Source organism: Puma concolor, chromosome C1 (genome assembly GCF_028749965.1).
Source record: "Puma concolor isolate L17-30 chromosome C1, mPumCon1.1.hap2, whole genome shotgun sequence".
Classification (NCBI taxonomy): Eukaryota; Metazoa; Chordata; class Mammalia; order Carnivora; family Felidae; genus Puma; species Puma concolor.
Genome location: NC_141674.1, coordinates 5,508,339 through 5,518,986, shown reverse-complemented (window position 1 = coordinate 5,518,986; position 10,648 = coordinate 5,508,339). Strand labels below are relative to the sequence as shown.

Genomic DNA, 10,648 nt, shown 5'->3' with positions numbered 1-10,648 from the left:
CAGACAGCACTGCACTGAATAACCTTATTTATATGTCCTACTTGTGTAGGTGAAACTGGAGAGGAAATTCTCAGAAGTGTAAATACACTGGAGCAACTCCATGCAAGTTGAGTGAGTCACTTAGCACTCTCACCAGTAATGGGTGAGCTCAGTCTTCTAAGTATGTCAGGTTCTTGACATTTCAGTTTGGATGTTAAAAACATGATTATTTTCAAGAAATAACTTACATTCCTTTGTTCGTTTACAAAGCACTTGAATAGGTTTCATGAGATCCTTACAATGGTGGTGAGCACGGTTTTTGTTTAATTTTAAGAATTGTAAGTAGATTTCTTCATGCACCACTGCGTTGTGCAAAAATTTTTGACTGTCTTTAATCTTTTGGCATTTGAAAAAGACATTTGGGGAGTTCTGGAATGACTTCATCTTTGACTGTTTGCCAAGGAAGCAGGCAGAAGCCACCTGCTTTTAGTTTTGAGTATGGTGGGGAAAGAGAGGCAAGTGGTCAGATGTGTTTCAAAAAGGTGGGATTTTAGGTAGTTGGAGGAAGACCCAAGAGAAGACGGGCTGTTGGGTTCCAGTCCCCATAGCATGGGGAGACAGTAAGGAGACATCCATGCCGGTGGCCTGCTGCCGTGCGAGGTAGGACAGAAAAAGGGAAAGGCAGATGGTTTTAGTTAAAGGGAAAGAGGGAATGAACCTGACTGAGCACTCCTGAGACATCTGCATCACCAACAGGATCTGAAATTGACCTGGGTCAGTATCAGTGTTTATCCAATGAATATATCACACACAGCGTTCACAACTACAGTATTACTTTTGGTAGATTGGATTATCTTTTAGAAATGTTCACTCTCTCCTCTTTCACCTGCATGAGTGGGGGATACTCCCTGCCCGTTGACTTTGCGTTTGCCCTTGTTTTCGCTAATAGAATGTCAACAGACGAGGCCCGATGAAAGTTCTGAAAAGCACTGACCTGCTGATCAGGCGTGCTCTCTAGGAGTTTTCCGCTGCCGTAGGAAGAGCTTTCCTCCAGGGCTGCTGCTGCCCCTTCAACCCGGGTTTCAGAATGAGCACAGGTGGAACAGAGCCGCCTCGGCCAACCCGCACCTGCACCTGAAGGAGTCACCGTAGCCAAATGGTGCCCAATAGCTCAGATTTTGTTACACCTCAGCTCAGTGATTCAACTTTAAAAGATTTATAATGAAAAACAGCAGTCTTCTGACTCAGGCCTTCCTACCCCTCAGCCCTGCTTTCCAGAGGCAAATATTTTCAACTCCTTAAATTATTTCCTGTAGTTCTGTGAATACAGTTGACCCTCGAACAACATACACGTGAACTGCGTGCGTCTGCTTGTGCTCGGATTTTTTTCAATGGACGCAGTTCAGTACTCTAAATATTTTCTCTAATGATTTAACATTTTGTATTCGCTAGGTTTATTACAAGGCTACAGTACATATAAAATGTAACAAACGAAATATGTTAACTGACTGTTATCAGGTTTCCCCCATCAACTGTAGACTATTAACAGTTAAGTCTTGGGGCACCCAGGTGGCTCAGTGGGTTAAGCGTCCGACTTCGGCTCAGGTCGAGATCTCGCAGTCCGTGAATTTGAGCCCCACATCGGGCTCTGTGCTGACAGCTCAGAGCCTGGAGCCTATTTCAGATTCTGTGTCTCCCTCTCTCTGACCCTCCCCCGTTCATGCTCTGTCTCTCTCTGTCTCAAAAATAAATAAACGTTAAAAAAATTTTTTTAAAAAAGGAATTGTTAAAAAAAAACAGTTAAGTCTTCCCCGGAGTCAAAAGTTACATGTGCATTTCTGACTGCCTAAGGGGACAGGGGGTGTCAGTGCCCCTAACCCTTGTATTTTGACGAGAGCCAACTGTATTTTTAAATAATACTCTAATACTGTTGTTTCTCCTTCTTGGTTTTAGACATTGTATATTGACTTCCTGGAAAACATACTTTCCATTTGACAGATGCAGAGGTTGAGGGTCCGGAGGGGTGAAATGACTGTAAAAGGTCCTGCAGAACCTTGGTTAAATTCTCATACCAAATTTCACACTCTGCCACCATAAACTCTTATCAGTATTAGTAGGTCCACAACACTCATGACACTCTCTTAACTTTCTAGTTCATACCTGTTTCGCATCACACATTTGCAGAATAAAACAAAAAAAAAAAATTAAACCATTCACAAAAAAATAATTGCTCTATTACTGGTAGCGAAGAGCCCTCCTAATTAAGTCCTTTATTTCCGGGCAGAAAAACCTCATTCTATTCACTTCTTTTATTCAGTATTTGACAAGTCTTTATGCACAAATACCAACTAAAGGACTGGCTGTTTTCAAGGAGCTTAAAATCAGTTTCAACTTACAGCAGTTGCAACATTTAATTAAAAGATACTGGGGCGCCTGGGTGGCGCAGTCGGTTAAGCGTCCGACTTCAGCCAGGTCACGATCTCGCGGTCCGTGAGTTCGAGCCCCGCATCGGGCTCTGGGCTGATAGCTCAGAGCCTGGAGCCTGTTTCCGATTCTGTGTCTCCCTCTCTCTCTGCCCCTCCCCCGTTCATGCTATGTCTCTCTCTGTCCCAAAAATAAAATAAACGTTGAAAAAAAAATTAAAAAAAAAAAAAAAAAAGATACTGTTCCGCCTCGCTGAGCTCAAAATCCAACAATGGAGAAATGATGTCGATAATGTTAGTGACGGAGTTCAGGACATGCTATCTCCAAATACGTCACATTGGCACATTATTTTGACTTAAAGGCATTTTTTGTTTTTTTGTTGTTTTAATTTTTTTTAACTTTATCTCTTTTGAGACGGGGAGAAAGCATTTGAGCACAGGTCGGGGAGGGGCAGAGAGTGGGAGAGAGAATTCCAAGCAGGCTCCACAGTGTCAGTTTAAGCCCACAAACTGTGGGACCATGACATGAGCCAAAGTCAAGAGTCGGACGCTTAACTGACTGAGCCACCCAGGCACCCCGAGTTACAGGCATTTTTGTAAACAACAGGTGCAAGAAAGGTGCTCAGCTTCCCATTTTTTCTTCCTGAAAGCAGAAGGTGAAATCCCAGCACCAGGAGGAAAGAAACCTCATCAGAGAGGAACTTGAGTCTGGAAGAATTTTCACACAGAGACCTTAAAATAACTTCCTTGAGCCTTCCCTGTTTTATTTTAGTTGCTTTGCCACAATAGCCACAATTGTTCAACCCCGTATGTAAACATTTAGCTTTTGTCCCTTCTTTGTGTCATTTTCTCATGAAAGCCCCTGGGTCATGTAACACACTAAATAAGTTTGTGTACTTTTGTCCTGTTAACCTTTTTTTGTGAATTTAGTTCTCAGGCTCTGCCAGAGAGCCTAAGGAGGCAAAACTTTCGCCTGCCCAACGTTAACAGGCCACCAGTGGCCATTCTGATCCTAATTCCAAAAAACAACTCTCCCCCAAATTAGCCTGATCACCATAAATAGCAAAGAAACTGCTGCCAGGTTTTCATGCCTCATATTTCGCATCTCATCTCAGTAAAAGACTCATTTTCTATTAATGTGAATGTATCTTTTATGTCACTGATAGTACCTATTTAGCATTTTGTCTTTTGTTTACTTATTACGTGTCTTCCTCTAATCCTGTGAACTCAGTAGGACCTTCCTGTCTCGGTCCATAGCATCTATCGCAGTCCCTGGCACACAGCCGGTGCTCAATACTTGCTAAGCATTATCTTAACTTCACCTAGATGTTCCTTGCTTTGACTATCGCTGTAGGCTAACACTTTGAATACAACACTACAGTTAACAACGTGGCTCCAACCAATTTCTGATCCCTATTTTAATCTTAGTCTTCACGTCTAATTCATTTCACCGCACAGCGAACAGGAACTTTTATGGACAGTGGATAAGGTAACTTTCTTTCCATCCGTTTCCTGGGTTCACTAAAAAGGGCGAGGGCGCTAAACTGGAGTTACTGGGTGGAAGGAAGCCATTTGCGGAATTCAACGAATGTATTTTCCAACATCCACTGAAGGATGGTTCGGGGCAAGCTCCGGAGACGTCCGGCAGAGACGGCGAATTTCCCCTCCGAGCCCCCGAAAGGTTAGGTCGGCGAAACAGGAGAAGAGTGGGCGAGTCCTGACATTTGAGGCAGCGCTGGCGCAAGGGGGAAATTCTGACACCGAGGCCTGCAAGGGGCCCGGGGGGGGGGGGGGTGGCTTCGCCTCTGCTCCCCCCCGGTGTGAAAGCCCCCCGAGCGTGGGCCACCCGGCACCCATCCCACTGCCCGCCAGGAGCCGGAGGTCAGCAGCCCGCCCGCAGTGACGTCAGGCCCGCGGCCGGCGGCCGGCGCCCGGGATTGGTCGGGCCGCGCCGCAGTGGGCGGGGCGCTGCGTGAGGGGGCGGGGCGGCCGGCCGGGTCCGAGGTCCAGGTCGCGCGTCCCGTTCCCTGTGGGCGGGCGGAAGTATCTGAGCGACCCGCCGGACACGGTGGGGGTCACCGTCGCACCCTTGCGACACCGCGAACTTCCGGGGAAGGTTGCGGCCCGCGTAGGCGAGGCAGGAAGTTCACCCTTCCCGCCTCCTCAGCTCAGATTGGTTCCGGTGGCGGACGCCAGCGGGCGCGCGGGGTCACAGAGGGCTCCACCTTGGCTTTGGGGGAGGATCTGCGGAGCCTGGCGTCGGAATCGAGGCTGTGCCGCGCTCGCCTCGTTTGCTCTCACGTCTCTCCAGGTCTTGGTGGGAAACACTGCTCTGCTCTTAACTGGCATCTTACTGCTGGAAGAGACAGTAGGGTCTGATTGGGGCTTCGGTACTGGGTTATCAAAAGCGTTCAAACACCCCCCGTTTGTAAGACGTGAATAGGAATGCCCGCCCTTAGTTTGGTGAGGACCTAGTGAGATCTTACGTAAAAAAAGAGCTCAGAGGAATTGAAACGTGGCTGGTCCCTGCGGCGGTGCTTTAGTCCTGTTCTGCTGCAGTGTTTGCAGATTCCAGTGATCTTGGAATCACGGTGATCCGGGAGCCACGCCGACGTTTCTCTCCCTGGTCAAAGGGATCAGCTACTCCTCCCAGCAGTACACGTGTGAATCTAGCAGAACCTTCTGACTCCTTGCTCCTGCCCTTTGACTGTATCCTGCATCCCTTTCTTTTCTCTAGCCCACTTAGTGCACGTGGGGGCACCCACGGTGAACACATTTTGGCAAGCTTTGGCACGCCCGCGTAGTGCTGTGGATCCGCTGGCTTCGGCCGTGCGCGCCTATGTAGGAGATGACAGTCAATAGAAGGTATGCTCATGCGTTCAAATCCCTCCACACTGGGGTTCAAACATCTTCCAAACCTTTCACGTTCTTACCTTACTCTCCCTCATTCATTTTTTCTGTTCCTTGAACATGCGCTGTACTTTACCTCCTCCATGCTTTGGCATAAAGCAGTTCCCTCTGACTGGAATGCCATCTGCTTCCCACGCCACCCTTTCAAGCCTTTCTCCATCCTGCAAAACCCCGTTCCCTTGTCAAGCGCTCCAGGAGAAGGTATATTCCCACAGCACTTTGTCCTCCTATTACAGAATCTGTAAGGCTGTACGGCCTTATCTTGGTTATGGGTATAAACGCCTTCCTTCCTCTCTAGGCTGTGAAGGCTGTTGGGATGGTGTCCTATCTAGATATGCCTCGCAAGGCAGCAAAATTCACTCACGAAGCATCTATTGAGTGCCTGTCCTGTGCCCAGCACTGCTCTGGGTGTCCGGGACGCAGCCGTGAAAAAAACACCTCCCCTATGATAGAGCTGATGTCCATGAGGGTGCGAGAAGACAGTCAGCAATTGCATGGATGACTGTGGGTGCCAGGTGGCGATCTGTGCTAGGAAGGCCAGTACAAGGGAGAGGAGATGGAGGATCACAGGGTGGTGCTCTTTTAGAGAGGAGGAGACCTGGGTAAGATGAGGGGACAAGTCACCTAGAAAGTGAGAGGGCAGGATCTGAGACGAGAGAGCAGCGAAGGCCCAGGAGTGGGAGTGTGGTCCATCCGTCCGAGAGGGGCAGGGAAGGCCGGCTTGAGGGAGGGGCAGGACACAAAGCAGGAGAAGTGACAGATCAGGTCCTGGGCACACTTGCATCAGACATTCAGTAGATGCTTGTGAGTTGAATTTATTGAATTGCTAAGGGATAGAGAATAATTTAATGACAGTAACAATGAAACTTGGAAATTGTTTGAGTGGTATAGACCTAGTAGGCGTACCTAAGTACCCACAACTTATGCGCAGGTATGTTGGAGCTCTCATTTAGTGCAGTGTTATCGAATGGACAAAAAATCTTTTTTTTCTTTTTTTTTTTTTTTCGAGAGAGGGAGCAAGTGAGTGAGGAGCAGAGAGAGAGAGGGAGAACCCCAAGAGGGGCAGGGAGAGAGAGAAGCAGGGCTCACGTTCACCCGAAGTGGGAGTTGAACTCACAAACGTAAGATCATCACCTGAGCCCAAGTCAGATGCTTAACAACTGAGCCACCCAGGCGCCCCCGAAAATCTTAGTGAAAACCAATGGTTTATGAAGTGGCCCTCCATGATAATGGAAATTCCGGAAGAAAAGGAGGCAGGTTTTGTGAAGGAAGATATGGGTTGACGTGTGAGTGGAATCATTTGGGAGACAATTCTGATCACCATTAAAAAGTTCAAAAGGAAAGAAAATCCATCTTCTGATGCTGTCTTGCTTTTGGTTTGGAGGAAAAATACTTGTATATCAGTTGACAGAAGTCGAGCTTAGGAAATAGTTGGATGTGTCTGTGTATTTGTTAATTATAGAAGCACTCTCCTTCCCCAGGGCTAAGGGGAACGCTAGGGAGAGGAGGCCAGTACTCCACAGGCAGAAGCTGGCTTTCAGCTGAAAGTCATAAGCTTCAGGATAACCTTGCTTGTTGGGGTGACTTTTCTTTCATCATAGTTATCAGCTGCAGGCCACAAAACATTTCCCTCTACGTGACCTGTGGCAGCTATCTCTCTCCAGTAGAATTTTCAAATGCAGACCACTTGCTTACTTAAGAAGCTTTGGTTCCATGCTCTTAAATTTTGAAAAGTTAACCTAGCTTCCTCCAAAACGTGGCTGCTATTGGTTCCAGCCTTCATCACGTTTCTCGAGGTCGAAATTGACTGTCAGTTTATTGGCAATCCTTCACATCAATGAGATCAGATCAGAGGTGGTTTCCGACTCAGCTCGCAAACCACTACGTCGGCAGTCTCAGGCTCCGTTGCTGAGTCAAATATCTTTGTGTTCATTCACGGGAACGGGCCAAATGTTAAGGGAGCCTGGGAAGGAGAACACCTAGGCTCAGGCCTTGGCGTCTCCTTGCTCTAAAGGTGGCTGTCTGGTGTGCTGAGAAAATGCATGTGCTCGAATTCCAGCCTGTCTGCGTTTAAGCCCAGCTCCCTCCGTGCTAGCTGGATGATCCTGAACGAGTTCCCCGACCCTCACGCCTCAGGATCCCCATGTGAGTTAGGGCCCTCCCTTCACAGAGTTAGGATCAGAGGAGGTCACAGAGATGAAGCTGGAACGTTGGTCCGTAGTGGACACTCTGGTGCTGCCATTAACGCTTGGCTCAGTCACTTGAGTTCTCTCAGCTTTTGTTTCTTTCACATTAGAAGAGCAACAGCAGCTCTTGCCTTGTAGACTCGTTCAGAGGCTGTGTGTTTAGTGTGCTGAGTAGAACATCAGCGACGCAGGCAGCAACCGACAAGTACTGGCTATTATTAAGTATTCGAAGACATTGATTTGTCAGTGTTGCAACCTGTCTAAATTCATTGGCGAAGGGCCCATAGGAGAGGAACACGGGAAGTGATAGACCATAAAAATGTGCCATCTTGATGGGGATGGTGAGGGATACAAATTGTACAGAGGGACCTTTTGCCTTAAGGTGCAGCCATAGGATCTGTATAAAGATTCGAAAGAAGAAAGGAAGAGCAAATTCCCAGAGCTAAAACCAAGCATTGAGTGTCTGTCTCAACACAAGACATGAAAGGCAGCAAGGAGGCCTTGTGCATAGAGGTTGTGATCCTGGGGTCCTCAGATGCCCCGGGGCACAGATAACATTCAGGGGTCTATGAAGCTGGACAGGGAAAATCACATCTTTTATTTTCACTAACCTCTAGCAGAAATCTAGTATTTCCCTCAATCTTGAATTTAAAAATCCTCATAAAGAAAAAAAATTTCTTTAAAAAAAAAAGGGGCGCCTGGGTGGCTCAGTCGGTTGAGCATCCGACTTCGGCTCAGGTCGTGATCTCACAGTTCGTGAGTTTGAGCCCCGGGTCGGGCTCTGTGCTGACAGCTCGGAGCCTGGAGCCGGCTTCGGATTCTGCTTCCCCCCCCCGCTCTCTCTCTGCCCCACCCCTGCTTGTGCTCTGTCTCTCTCTGTCTTTCAAAAATGAATAAACATAAAAAAAATGTTTTTTGAATTTAAAAATCCTCGGAGCATAGCCAAGGGAGCGGAATCTATGATATTGCACCAGTAGAAATCAGTTATTTTCATATCACGTTATGGTTATTGCAGATACCCAAAAATACCATTTACACTCATGATTAATCTGTAATTAGGACAGGTATGTCTTAATGAAGGAATCCATCTATTACCATACATTGCAAGTTGACTTAAAACTTTTTTTTAACGTTTTATTTTATTTTTTGAGAGACAGAGACAGAGAGCAAGCAGGAGAGGGGCAGAGAGAGAGGGAGAATCCGAAGCCGGCTCCAGGCTCTTGAGCTGTCGGCACAGAGCCCCATGCGGGGCCCGAACCCACGCACGCGAGATCATGACCTGAGCCAAAGTCGGAGACTCCATCGACTGAGCCATCCAGACAAGTTGGCTTTTTAAATATTTGGTGGGTAGATTTCCAAACAACTGATTTCCTCTGTCGTCCTTTGTATTATATTTTACAAACTTAAGAAGTGAATTCCATGAGGGGTCTACAAGCATAGAGTCCACAGGATTGAAGGGTACTGAGCACAGAACGGTGAAGAGTCCTTGTTAAGAGCAAGGGCTCCAGAGCCAGCCAGCCAGCCAGGTCTGAACCCTTTCTCTGCTGCTTCCCGGCCAGGTGACATTGGGCAGCCTACCCGGGTTCTCCGTGCTCCGGTCCTCTCATCTGTAAAGTAGGGACAGAGGCTGTTGGAAGGTATGATTGGCATAATCTATGTAAACGCATACAATAGAGCCTTGCAGGAGTAAGGCCGCAGCAAATGTTAGCGACCAGCACAAAAGCATCTTATGTGAGCCGCACGGAAGGGAAAGTGTAAGACTTAGGCTGGGATACACCCACCAGCATGATCTCACAAGGGAGAGGGGAGGAAAACGTTAGGTCATGAAGAGGGAGGCCGACTATGAGACTGGAGTTAACAAACTCGTTTGTTAATTTACCCATTCATTCATTCATTGATTCATTCGGCAAAGGTTTCTTGAATGCCTGCTTCGTGCCTCTCCATATTGTCACCGACGTTTGCGGGGCCTAGAGCAGGTGTAGAAATGGCACTCGCATACCGTATCATATGTAAGAGTGGCAAATCAAGCGGAAGACGTGTTAAATGTGTTCTGTTTTTCTACTCCAACAGAGAAGTCTTCAAAAGAACAAAATAAAAATAGTATTGTTTCTATGTGACCAAGTTGGGAAAATATCAATGCTGGCTGAATTTAATTATTGCAGATGCCTGAATGTACTCTGATGGTCTGGAAATGTTTAAATGGGTGGTGAAGACACATAACTCGTAAATTACTGTTTCCTCCATACAATTTCTTTCTCTTGCCTTCATTTCACTTGTTGAGAACTTCACATAATCCGTGCTTTGCTGACAGTACTGACTTGACGGAGTAAAAGAATAAAATATAATCGTACTCAAAGAACAACAGGCTTTATATGCGTGTGATGTAAATTGTAAATGTGAATATGCAGAATTTTTCAATTCAAATTATTTTTTGTTTTCGAAAAGTTATTCTGCTAAAAGCTTTAAAGTTATTAAAATGAAATTATAATTGATACATGTCAAATATCTAAAATTATTTAAATATATCTGAGGCTTTTTATTTTTGAAATGTAATTAAATTCCATTAAATATTTTTCACAGAAATTTAAACCTCTGCAATTCTGAGGTTCAATGTCCTTCTTGTTGATTTTAGTAAAGAACCAATATTAAAATTCTTTTCTTAAAAATGTTCATTTATTTATTTAAGTAAGCTCTGTGCCCAACATGGGGGCTCTGACTTCGGCTCAGGTCACAATCTCACGGTTCGTAGGTTTGAGCCCCGTGTCGGGCTCTGTGCCGACAGCTCGGAGCCTGGAGCCTGCTTCGGATGCTATGTCTCCCTCTTTCTCTGTCCCTCCCCTGCTCGCGCTGTCTCTCTCTCTCTCTGCCTCTCTCTCTCTCTCTCAAAAATAAATCAAACATAAAAAAAAATAATACGGGGGGCGCCTGGGTGGCGCAGTCGGTTAAGCGTCGGACTTCAGCCAGGTCACGATCTCGCGGTCCATGAGTTCGAGCCCCGCGTCAGGCTCTGGGCTGATGGCTCGGAGCCTGGAGCCTGTTTCCGATTCTGTGTCTCCCTCTCTCTCTGCCCCTCCCCCGTTCATGCTCTGTCTCTCTCTGTCCCAAAAATAAAATAAAAACGTTGAAAAAAAAATTTTTTTTTTTAAATAA

At 46.6% G+C, this 10,648-nt stretch overlaps 1 long non-coding RNA gene across 13 annotated transcripts; it reads left to right on the top strand.

The window, feature by feature from the left end:
- The first annotated feature begins 2,640 nt into the window (after window positions 1–2,640).
- On the top strand, window positions 2,641–9,725 carry LOC147577752 (uncharacterized). 13 transcript variants are annotated; one of them, XR_015254429.1, is made up of 5 exons: window positions 2,641–3,891; window positions 5,140–5,267; window positions 5,415–5,513; window positions 8,650–8,841; window positions 9,058–9,725. It is a non-coding gene; the product is annotated as an uncharacterized LOC147577752 (long non-coding RNA). The 13 variants fall into 13 exon arrangements; XR_015254428.1 differs by lacking the exon at window positions 2,641–3,891 and adding an exon at window positions 4,363–4,470; XR_015254419.1 differs by lacking the exon at window positions 2,641–3,891 and adding an exon at window positions 4,480–4,719.
- The last annotated feature ends 923 nt before the right edge of the window (window positions 9,726–10,648 follow it).